The sequence below is a fragment of the Carica papaya genome, chromosome 7 (assembly GCF_054855325.1).
Source record: "Carica papaya isolate Zhongbai chromosome 7, ASM5485532v1, whole genome shotgun sequence".
Classification (NCBI taxonomy): Eukaryota; Viridiplantae; Streptophyta; class Magnoliopsida; order Brassicales; family Caricaceae; genus Carica; species Carica papaya.
In genome coordinates this window covers 16,719,675-16,732,409 of record NC_142315.1, presented here as the reverse complement: position 1 = coordinate 16,732,409, position 12,735 = coordinate 16,719,675, and positions in this window count along the sequence as shown.

Here is a 12,735-nt window from a genome sequence, read left to right as displayed (position 1 = left end):
TGGCAACTACAACATGAATATACAAAAGGATAGAGTCATTATAATAATTACAAACAGGTGTCATGAGAATGTGAATAAAATATTGTACTCGTAAATATCCTAAAGATTCAAAAAGGGATCCAAATAAGCTTCCAGAGGCAGCTCAATAAGCGAATCATCACTTCCATCATCTGAGGGGAGCATGGATTGGGGTGAGTTCCATAAACTCAATAAGGAAAACAGTCTTTAAACTATATAACTAAGGTTTATAATGGTGAGTTACTTTTAAAATAAAACATCATTTCTAAATTTAAATAACTTACCTCTGAAGTTTCCACAAGACTAGCCCAATTCAAATAATTAGAAAGACCGTTATTTTCTTTAAAAAAACATCATTAACATATTAAATACCATAGGTAGAGAAAATAGAGAATCAATCATAAATCAAGCAATTCAATATAAACTAGTTGAATCAACCAAGACCAAAATAATATCTGGATAAATTAGAAGAACCATCACACAAAATCACCATAGAGTATCAACAACTATCTTAGTCAATGTTTGTGTTTTGTTTAAGTCTTGTATCGACCTCCGCACGAAGCCATTACAACATATATCCACTAAGGGTAGAGCGGATTCCTAACTACCATTATAAATGAACAATCAATTTTATTTCTATATCTAGTTAGTTTCATTTCCATATTGGGTATAAACTATGACCACGGTTATATATCGCCACTATAGCCCTATATATAATATCATGAATCCACTCTTATCAAAGAAATGACAATCATTCACAGGGAACGGTTCACCAAAATTTCATATTCAGAGTAGGGAGAGATAGAAACCCCTCAGATATAACAGTTAAACAGATTTTCATTCTCTCTTTCATGTTTGATGTTCAATCATAATAATTTTTCATGCATAGGATCCGATGGGGATCTAAATACATATCCAGCTCAAGGCCCATTTACTTGGACTTGACCTTCGGGTCATCCTCTTGGACCAAGACCCACTAAAATAATCTTTCTTGCCATTACCAAGGTCAGGCGAAGAGCCAAACCCACATCCATTTTCCAATCATCACATTTGTATGCATCATGCTCAATATTTCCATAATTTACATTCAAAGAAACAAATAGGCAATCACCATAAAGATTTGGGCATCTAAAATCATCATGGTCAATAATTCGATATTCGATGTTAAGATAAATGATAGTCAATCATAGTAAAAAATTCATGCATAAAAAATCATCTAACATTTAAATTTATCTTTATAGAAAATGCACTAAAAATGTAATAGAAATACCAAAGAATCCCTTACCATAACTGTAACTAAATTTGTCTTTTTGAAAGGTGAAAGAAGGATTTTTTTTTCTTCCTTCTCTCATTAAAATCCTCTCTCTCTAAAATTTTTAGAATGAAAAAGGGAAACATAGTAAGAGAAGTGTGAAGAGATGCAGGTCTTTAAATAGCCATGGAAGGGTCACGGATGGTTAACACGTGACATTTATCCGGACGGGACACATGGCGAGTAGGTGTCCTAAAATGCTATCGTGGCATGGGGCAGCATACCCGTAGAGTTGACAAGACACAACCGATGGCTCCCAAAAATTATAAATTATACCCTCCCCTTCATTTTCCACCCACTTTCATTTTTCCTTCTTCTTACATTCATTTTTAGAGAGATAAAATGAGGGGTTAGGGAGAGAAAAAAAGCAAAAGAAAGGTTCGTAGGAGTGATTAAAAGAGTTATAGACACAAAGCACCCTTCCTATCCACTTCCAGGAGCTCAGTTACTTGTCAAGTATCAACAAGGGATATTGTATTTCTGCTTATACCTCTAAGTTCTCTTTTTAGATAAATTAACTAAATTATGATGATGCATGATATTTTTTGCTATCTTATCTAATTGTAAAAGCATGTGTATTATTATATTGCGTTATGTTGATCTGTCTATATTTATTGAATCTAGTTGTGATGGGCCTTGTGCTGAGGTAAGTGGAAGGAATCCACATGTTCTGTATATGCGGATTGTGGATTAATATGAAGTAAGAGAAGGAAAAAATATTTAAAAACTCCTTTAGGTTTTTATCTCTAAAGAGCTTCTATTTCTATTTCTATATTTGTCTTTGTTTCTGATTCTGTCTTTGAATCTGAATATGCTAGTGAACCACTCCCTGTGAATGACGAACATTCTCTCTAACAAGAGCGAATTCGTAAAATTGTAGGTAGGGGCCACAGTGGCAACATATGACTGTAGTCACAGATCCCACCCTTATAATGGTTTGGTACACCGAAATGTGTTGAAACTTGGCACACCGAATTGTGCTTATATGAAAACAAATGACATCATTCACAATGGTAGTTGGAAATCCCTTCTGCCCTCAGTAGATATGTGTCAGAACAACTTCGCGTGAAGAAGTGGTAAAAGACGTAAACATACTATTATTTCTTATGTTGCATTTTTAATTGAAAACATGATTCTGCCTATTCTTCATGGATTATTTCTCTATTTAGTAATGTTTAAAAGCTTTTCTAATTTCATCTATCTTTACCGATTGTTTCTTTATTTGATATGTTTAAAGGGTTTTCCTAAAAGAACAAATGTTTTCTATATGTTTAAATCTGTCCTTCTATAATGGATCTCTAAGGTATGTTATTCATTGGTTAAACATGTCCATTTAAGGCTAATAACTTTTAAAACCTTAATAGTGTAATTTTAATATTATTTCCCTTATTGAGTTTCATGGAACTCAACTTTTCCATGTTAGGACATCTCAGATGATGATGGCAATGAGTCGAATGCAATGTTGCCCCTCAAAGCTTACCTTGATCCCTCCTTGGATCTTTATAGTATTCATGAGTTCCTATTTTATCCATGCTCTGATGAACAATATTTTTATAATTAAGAAAATTTTGTGTATATTTCTATTTGAAGACCCATTGTTGCTCTTGGTTGTATAAATACTTATCTTATATTTTTTATTCTAAGGGATTTAAAGTTTCCACTGCATATATTCTTCTATTGCACTCGTTTCTATTTCTGTTATCAAGCACCCTTATACCCCACCAGGTATTTGCAATGTTACATGCTCTGTCTTGATCCTCTGGCAAATGAGACACCGAGTGACATACTCAACAATATCATTCATCATACCAGGCGACCAGTAACGATGCCTCATATCTCGATACATTTTAGTACTTCCAAGCTTGATGGACAACTTGGATGCATGAGCCTCCTTCAAAATATCCAATCTGAGATTGAGATCATTTGGTACCCATATTCGATAAAAGAATCTAAACAATCCATCATGTAGTGGACTTCCTCGGAGGCAAACTTATTTATGTGCTTCAATGTCTCCGGATCCATCAATTGGGCTTTCTAAATTCTCATGAAAAGAGTGGACTAGATCTGAATCTGAGCAAGGTATACACCATTGCCATAATGGTTTAAGTGGAGACCTTGAATTTTCTTGAGCATCCTTTAGTTAAAAGCCAACAACTGACCCAACATGGCTTATTCCTTCTTAATAAGAGCATTTGTAACTACATTACCCTTACCAAGATGGTACAAGATCTTACAGTCATAGTCCTTCAAGAGATTCATCCAACACCTCATCTCATGTTCAATTCCTTTCAAGACAACAAATGCTTCAAACTTTGGGGATCAGTGTAGATTTTAAAAGTCTTACTATACAGAAAATGGTGACAACCTTGAGGTCATGGGTGGAGTAGTTTCACTCGTGTGGCTTCAGTTATCTGGAACTATAAACCACTACTCGATCATGCTGCACGAGTACACATCCCATAAAAATATGAAATGTATCACAGAAAACCTAAAATTGTCTAGTGTTGTCAAGAAGGATAAACACTGGAGCAGTACTGAGTTGACACTTTAGTTCTTCAAAACTTTCTCCACACTTTTCATTCTAATTAAAGAAAAATCCTTTTCTTGTGAGATTGATTAAAGGAGCAGCAACATGGGAGAAATCCTTGATTAAACGTTAATAATATCTAGCCAATTCTAGGAAGCTACGAACTTCTGTGATATTGGCAAGTTGGCTCTCATCAATACAAGCCTTGTCCTTGGAATGATTAACATAAATTCTCTGACTAAAAACCATGTGACCAAGGAAAGAAATTTGCTCTAACCAAAAAGAGCATTTATTCAACTTGGCGTAGAGCCGATGCTGACGATGAGTCTCCAACACGTCAATACAGTGAACTACATGTTCCTGAGGGCTCTTAGAATACACCAATATTTCATCAATGAAGATAATGACGTATTGATCCAATACAATCTTGAAAAGTCTATTCATGAGATCCATGAAGGCAACAGGGGCATTGGTTAACCCGAAGAATATGATCCTGAATTCAAATTGGCCATATCTGTAGTGGAACGCCATTTTAGGAATATTCTCAGCCTTAACCCTCAACTAGTGGTAGTCCGACCTGAGATCAATCTAAGAAAAGATAGGTGCTCCCTGCAATTGGTTAAACAGGTTGTCAATACGAGGCAGAGGGTACTTACTCTTGATGGTCATGTGATTTCACTCCCGATAGTCAACATAAAGCCTGAGGGTCCCATCTTTCTTCTTTGTAAATAGTACTTGAGCACTGCAAGGAGAGTGACTTAGCCTGATAAACTTCTTCGCTCTCAATGCTATAATCTAACATCCTAACTCTGAGATCTCAGCTCAGCCCATCTGATAAGTTGGCTTTGAGGTAGGTTGTGCTCTAGAGACAAAGTTGATGGAGAATTTGACTTCTTATCGGGGAGGTAAACTTGGTAGTTCAATGGAAAAGACATCCAAGAAATCACAGACAATGAAGATTGTCTGAACTAATGGCTCAGGATCCATTTGCTTATCCATTATAGAGGTTAGAGAAAGATAAGTAACAATTTTCAAAATAGTCCCTTTTTCACGTTGTTACAAGTTATATGAAATTTTATAAATACATTTAAGAAACATTTATTCATTTAGAAAATAAAACTTCATTATGGTTTTAAGATTATTTTATTTTAGGCAAGGGTAGGGTTACAATTTTATCATCACAATCAATAATGGCTTAAAGTTTTCTAATCAATCTATTCCTAAAATTATGTCAAATTCAAAAAAGTCTAGAGGTATTAGATATACGGTTTATTCCTTACCCAAAGCATTCACTCTACAGTTTTTATAAAAAAGACAAGCTTCCAAAAGTCCTCTAAAACGCGTTTCTACTATTAAAACTTGTCTTAATGGTTATAGTTTGATTTCTAAATTCTTAGCAAACCTATATGATACAAAAGAATGAGTAACACCAATATCAATCAAGGCACAGATGGTAGAATGTAAATAAAAAGCATACCCTGAATGACGACTAGTGTAGTAATGACATTAGGCTCATCGAGATGGAAGACTCTTCCTTGTGCGATGGGTCTCAAATCATCTTGGAGCTTGTGGGGGTAATCCCTCATGAAGTGTTATGTGCTCCCGCACTTGTAGTAGGAGTTGTAAAAATGACGACAAGATCAATCACCATGATCTCGTCTATAATGTGGATAGGGCTGGGCAAATAGAAAAGGTTTTACTAGAGGCGAGGGTAAAGCAGGATTAGGTGTTATACGGGGTATCTTATCAATGTGATCGGGACTAGGGTAAATTATCTTCTTCTTGTGTTACTGTTGAGCATGAATGTGAGTGATGTGCTGATGTCAGGCCAAAATGAGTCCTTCAGCCAACTAGGCATGCTCAAGAACTTCGACATAGGTATTAGGCTTCAGTAAGGCAGTACAGTCAAAGTTATCTACTCTAAATCATATATGTTTAGTTATCAGGCTCCCTTTCAACCCACCAGGTAACTAAGATGTTACAATTGGTATTAGAGCATGATTCTTGGAAAAATATCCCTTAAACTAAGGCCTATAGTCTAGACTTAGGGAAAACTTAAAAAATTTTAGAATTATAAATGACCTTTCCTTTTTAGTCATCAAGCTTGTTGTCTCCCTTTTATTGGATTAATTACCCGAGGGATATCATCCTTAAAATTCCTTGAGGCCTAGGACACTCTGACTCGAACCAAATTCACAGAATAATTCTAAGCCATCTAGGGTTTGATTGCTGCGGTAGGTCATAACTGAGAACAGCCACCCCTTTCTAATGATTTCTATCATATAGATAGAACAATTTCACAAGACGTTTTTGAGTTTAAGAGATTAAACCATCCTTCCTTTGATGGTGGACCTGATCCCTTGGTTGGAAAAGATTGGATTTTACAAATAGAAAGTCTTTTCTTTTCTTTTTGGACCTGACTGAGGAAGATAAGATCCCTTTAGTTGCTTTAATGTTTACTGGTGAAGCCGAGCATTAGTGGCGGCTTAAAAAAAATGTCTTGTCCACTCTTACCACTTGAGAAATTTTTATGGATGCCTTTCTAGAGAACTATTGACGAAGAGAATATCCCTTTAGCTGCTTTAATGTTTATTTGTGAAGTCGAACATTGGTGGCGGCTTAATAAAGATGTCTTATCCACTCCTACCACTTGAGAAGTTTTTATTGATGCCTTTCTAGAGAACTATTGAGGAAGAAAAGATCCTTTTAGCTGTTTTAATGTTTACTGGTGAAGCTGAGCATTGGTGGCGGCTTAAGAAAGATGTCTTGTCCACTCCTACCACTTAAGAAATTTTTATGGATGCCTTTCTAGAGAAATTCTTCCCGGTTTATGCTCGAGAGAAAAAGGAGGAAGAATTTCAGGAATTGCATCAATGAAACATGATAGTTAACCAGTATGACACTAGGTTTGTTCAATTATCTTAGTTTACCCCTATGTTGGTTGCCATTAAGAGCCGGAAGGCTAAAAATTCTTGAAGGGTTGCAAATAATAAAATATATACAACGAAAAAATAGAAATCTCTTACAACAAAATCAGGGTCTATTATACATCTGAGCCCAAAAGCTGGCTACCAAAACATGAATATACAAAAGTATAGAGTCATTGTAATAACTACAAATAGTTGTCATCAAGGTGCGGAAAAAATATTATATTCGTAAATATCCTAAGGATCTAAAAAAGGATCCAAACAAACTTCCAGGGGCAACTCAACAAGCGAATCATCACTTTCATCATTTGAGGGGGGCTATGGATTGGGGTGAGTTCTATAAACTTAGTAAGAGAAATAGTATTTAAACTACACAGCTAAGGTTTATAAAGGTGAGTTACTTTTAAAATAAAATGTCATTTCTAAATTTAAATAACTTACCTCTAAAGTTTTCACAGGACGAGGTCAATTCAAATAATTAGAAAAAATCATTATTTTTTTTAGAAAAACATCATCAATAACCAAGAACATATTTAAGTTTTTTACGGACCTCAGCACAAAGCCATTACAACATATATCCACTAAGGGCAGAGGGGATTACCGATTACCATTGTGAATGACCAATCAATTCTATTTCCATATTGGGTATAAACTGTGACTACAGTCATACATCACTACTGTGGCCCTATATATTATATCGCAAATCCACTTTCATCAAAAGGAACACCAATCATTTACAGGGAGCGTTCCACCAACATTTCATATTTAAAGTAGGGAGAGACCAAAATCCCTCAAAGATAATAGTTAAACAGATTTTCATTCTCTTCTCTTTCATGTTCAATGTTTAATCATAATAATATTTCATGCATAGGATCCAATGGTGATCTAAATACATATCTGGCTCAAGACCCATTTATTAGGACTTGACCTTCGAGTCATCATCTTAGACCAAGGCCCACTAGAATAACCCTCTTCACCATTACCAAGGTAAGGCAAAGGCCCAAACCCGCATGCATTTTCTAATCATCATGCTTTTATGCATCATGCTCAATATTTCCATAATTTATGTTCAAAGAAACAAATAGGCAATCACCATAAAGATTTAGGCATTCAAAATCATCATGCTCAACAATTCTATGTTCCATGTTAAGATAAACGACAGTCAATCATCATAGAAACTTCATGCATCAAAAATCATCCAACATTTAAATTTATCTTTTTAAAAAATGCACTTAGAAATGTAAGAGAAAATACCAAAGAATACCTTACCATAACCGTAACTAGATTTGTCTTTTTAGAAGGGGAATGAAGGACTTTTAATAGTCATCAGACAACTCCTTAAACTCTTACTTTCTTTCCTATCTTCTTACTTCTTTCTCTCACTAAAATCCTCTCTCTATATAAAATTTCTAAAATGAAAAAAGGGAAAATGGTGAGAGAAATGTGATGAGATATGGGTCTTTAAATAGCCATGGTGGCACCATGGATGGGTGACATATGGCACATATCCAGATAAGACATGTGGCCAATAGGTGTCCCAAAAAGCTGCTGCAAGATAAAGCGGCGTAGCCGCGAAGGTGACAAGACCATAAATGGGACAAATTATCACATATGTGCGCAGGGAGGCGTGTTTATAACATCCCAAATACCAAATGGGTAAAAGGTAGCCAACTACCTAAGAAGTTCCAAGTGCTAAAAAAATTATTTGACACTGAAGCAAAAAATAGAAATCCTTACATAAAAACTTAAGTTTAACAAACTTACATCAAAGGCCAAAATTTGGCAAATCTTAAATATTGAATACAAAAGTGCGGTCCTTACAAAATTTTTATATCAGAGTATGGAATAACTATTGCACTTGAATTATGTCATGTAGAATCATTAGGGATCCATAAGCTTCAAGAGATAGCTCGAGAGCAAATCCTCAATTTCCTCAATTATCTGGGGGACACGGATTAGGGGTGAGTTATGTGTAAACTCAGTAAGGAAAATAATATGTAAACAACACGTTTAAGGTTTAAAAAGTAAACAACTTGAACAATACTTTATATACCCCTTACCTTGGAGAATCATTGCACGATGAAGACATTTAATTATTTAGAAAATCCATTTTATCTTTATTAAAAAAAATCCGATGAAACAGTTATATAACCAAGCTAAGAATACCATCATTCAACATTTAAACAGGCATGTTAGGTCACATTTGGCGCACCAAACGTATCAAATATCCAATGGAAATCAAACAAATAATAGAACCATCATACAAATTACAATATAGATACAATTAGTATTCTTCAATCATATGTAGGTTTTATTAAGTCTTTTACCAACCTCTATACAAAACTATTTCAACATATATCCACTGGGATTCTTAGCTACCATTATGAATCACCAACCGATTCCTGGACCATTATCATTTCCCCATCTAAACTATGGCCAAGACCATACTTCGCCTCAGTGGTCCTATATGTACCTAACGTGTATCCTTTCTCGTTAAAGGGACCGTCGATCATCATAGGGAGCAATTCACCAACACTTTTTTAGAGGGAGAAATGGAAAATTCTCAAAGGTAACAGTCGAATAGATTTTTTTTTCTTTTCACTTGTTTATTCCATGTTCACAACAAATTCTATATTCTTTTCATATACAGGTTACATTTTTAATACAGCCACTTCCAAATCCGATAGGATTCCAAAATATATCCGACCCGAAGGCCCATTTGTATATATCCAGTCCGAAGGCTTATTCATTTCTCTCTCTACTTAGAAATGTAGATGAAAATACTAAAGAATCCCTTACCAAAACTGTGTCAATTTAGTCTTTTGGAAGGGGCAAATAGGACTTCTGGTAAATTCTCAAAAAACTCCTACTTCTTCTCCTTCTTTCTTTTTTTTTCTCTCTCTAAAATTTCCTCTCTTTCTGTCTTTAAAATTTATTAAAATATGAAGAAGGAAAAATAGTGAGAAATGAGGGGAGGAAGGCTTTTAAAAAGCCAAAGCAGGGTTGGATTTGTGCCATGTGGCGGGATTCCAAAAAGACACGTGGTAGAGGTTAAGTGGAAGCAATCAATAGTGGGGCCCGTGACATGAGGAGCATGTTCGTGCGGCAGGCGGCCATATGCAGTAAGGCGCATCTACGGATTGTTAGCACATAACACAGGTGCGCTATGTACGCGTCCAACGCTAGCGTGTGCACGCCAGCACATACAGTGCGCACACAATGCGTGCAATGTCTCGTGCAGGTGCTAGCGAGCTGGGATGCACGCACGGTGCCACGAGCAGGCACCTATCACACATCACTTGCACGATGTGACCGCACGCGGGCGCGCATATAGTGCCTTTGCGTGCGGGTTGCAAGCCCAAGGGCTTATTTCCAACGGGCCTTAGGGTTTTATCTCCATTTTTCTTGTTTGCTGATTTTTTCTTCTAATTGTTTTGAAAATTCTATAAATATAATTTGAAAATAATTTAAATAACTAAGAATTATTATGATAACTACCAATGTAAAGTAAAAACATCGCCAAATTTAAATAGGAACTGAATTTTAAACGGTCATGGGGTCCTAAAATAATAGAGTTTGGCACATGGTTAAATGCAAAGGTCTCAAGGTGTTACTATGACATCCCAAATGCTAATTAAAGCATAAGGGTGCCAAATATAGAAACAGATATGAGTGCATATAGATAAATGTATGTAGTGGAATAAATAATTAAAATCTCTTATAAAAAATAATAGAGTTCTATATAATATTTCAGGCCTCCACAAAAGATGGACTCATCATAGTGCAGGACAACTATGCACACAAAATAGTTCATGGATCCATGGGATCCTTGAAGGCTTCAAAGGGTATATCAACAATCGGTTCCTCACTATTTCCCTCATCTAGAGGGGGCATGGAAATGGTAGAGTTCTACATACTTAGTAAGGGAAATAGTATTAACAACATCACTAAGATTTCAAAAGTAATTAAAACTAAAGTAAAGTACCACCATTACTCACCATCCAGAATCGTGTTAGGGGTCCATTTATTAATTATGGAAAAAATTAAGTTTATTAAAAAAATCAAATCCATCATGTCATAGTCATGTCATATCAATAAAATCAATTACGCTAAAAATAGAGAAAATTAAACAAATCATGACATGCTCTTTATTTCATTTTATTCTTTTCGCGAAGTCGTTTTGACTTCCATCTACTGAGGGCAATACGAATTCCTGACTGCCCGTGTGGAATGACCATTTCATTTCATATTATATCATAAATTTATGACTTGCCAAACCAATAGTACATTTATGACTGCCAAACCATAACACGACTTTGAACACAGTCGTGCCAACCACAGTGGTCGTATATGTAAACTATGGTCACGGCTGTACTTTTCCAAAGGTGACCCCTACAATCACATCACATCACCACCTCTCATCAGAGGTACACCGTCATCCGCAAGAAGTGGTCCTCTTATGTCTCTTCAGACTAGATGGGGGAGAAATAGAAACCCCTCAGAGATAAAAAGTCTAACGAAATTTTGTTTAACCATGCATGCCAATACCGATATATATTCTCATGCTTAAAATATAACATCATGTTTGTTACTTCTTCACCATACAATCAATATTTATCACATCCGAATTAATATAACATCATGTTTGTTACTTCATCACCATACAAAGAGCGGGAGTCTTTCCTACGAGCTTTTCAACCATTTTCTCCTTCATTTTTCTCTGAAACCTTTTTAAATAAATTTAAAAAGTAAATTCTTAACCATTAACAAATAAAAATAAATTTTAATAATTATTTAAACTCAATAAATACGAAAACTCAAATATTAAATTTCATCCAGAAATTAAAGCATGAAATTTTAAAGAGTTCAAATGGCCTTAGGGCCCGAACAAATAAGGGTTCATAGTACAAATTAAGTGCAAAAGTTTTTGGGGTTTTACAGTTACAATCCCCCCACCTTTTAAATTTTTGGTCCTCTATATTTGTAAGGGTTTTTAAAAAAAATCGGGACATATCTCCTGCATCTCTTTTTCCTCTTCTCACGTCGTCTCCTCTGGAGTGTGGTCTTACCAACACACTATTATCATGGAAATCCTCTTGTCGCATAGAACCTTCTCCGTCCAGTCGCTTGTGACATCCCAAATACCTAATGGGTAAAAGGAGTCAAGTACTCAAGTAGTTACGAGTGCAAAATAAAAATTTTGACATTGAAGCAGAATTAGAAAATCCCTTGTAACCTTTTAAGTTAAGTACCTTAGAACAAGGCCATAATATGGCAATTAAATACAAGGTAGGATCCTTACAGGAAACCTCATCAAAGTGCAGAGTAGCTATTCCACTCGAATTATGTCCAAGAGTATTATCAAGAGTCTAGAACAAGGTTAAGCTGGACTCCAAGAGGTAACTTAGATAGCGAACCCTCAACTTTCTCAACACCTGGGGGACACAGATTAGGAGTGAGTTCTATATAAACTCAGTAAGGGAAACAGTATTTTAAATCACATGACTAAGGTTTAAAGGGTAAACAATTTAAATAAAACTTTTTATCTTTTACTTTGGGATTTCATCACAGAATGGAGTCATTTATTTGAATGGAAAACCGTTGTCCTTATGAAAATTCAAATGCACAGGTATTCAACCATGTTAAAGATACCATAAATTGACATTTATGCAGACACACCATATCCCATATATTCAAACGAGTAATATGCCAGATAAAGAGAGAAGTTTAGCGAAATGACAGTTAAAGGGATGTCAAAAGGTACGATACATTATGCAACAGAAATATCATCATACATATTAAAGATGATGCTCTAAACCTTATTTGAATTTTATTTTATCTTTTACTGACCTTCATGCGAAACCATTACAACATATATCCATTGAGAGTAGAAAGGATCCCCAACTACCGCTATGAATCACCAACCCATCCTCGGATCCTTATCGTTTCCC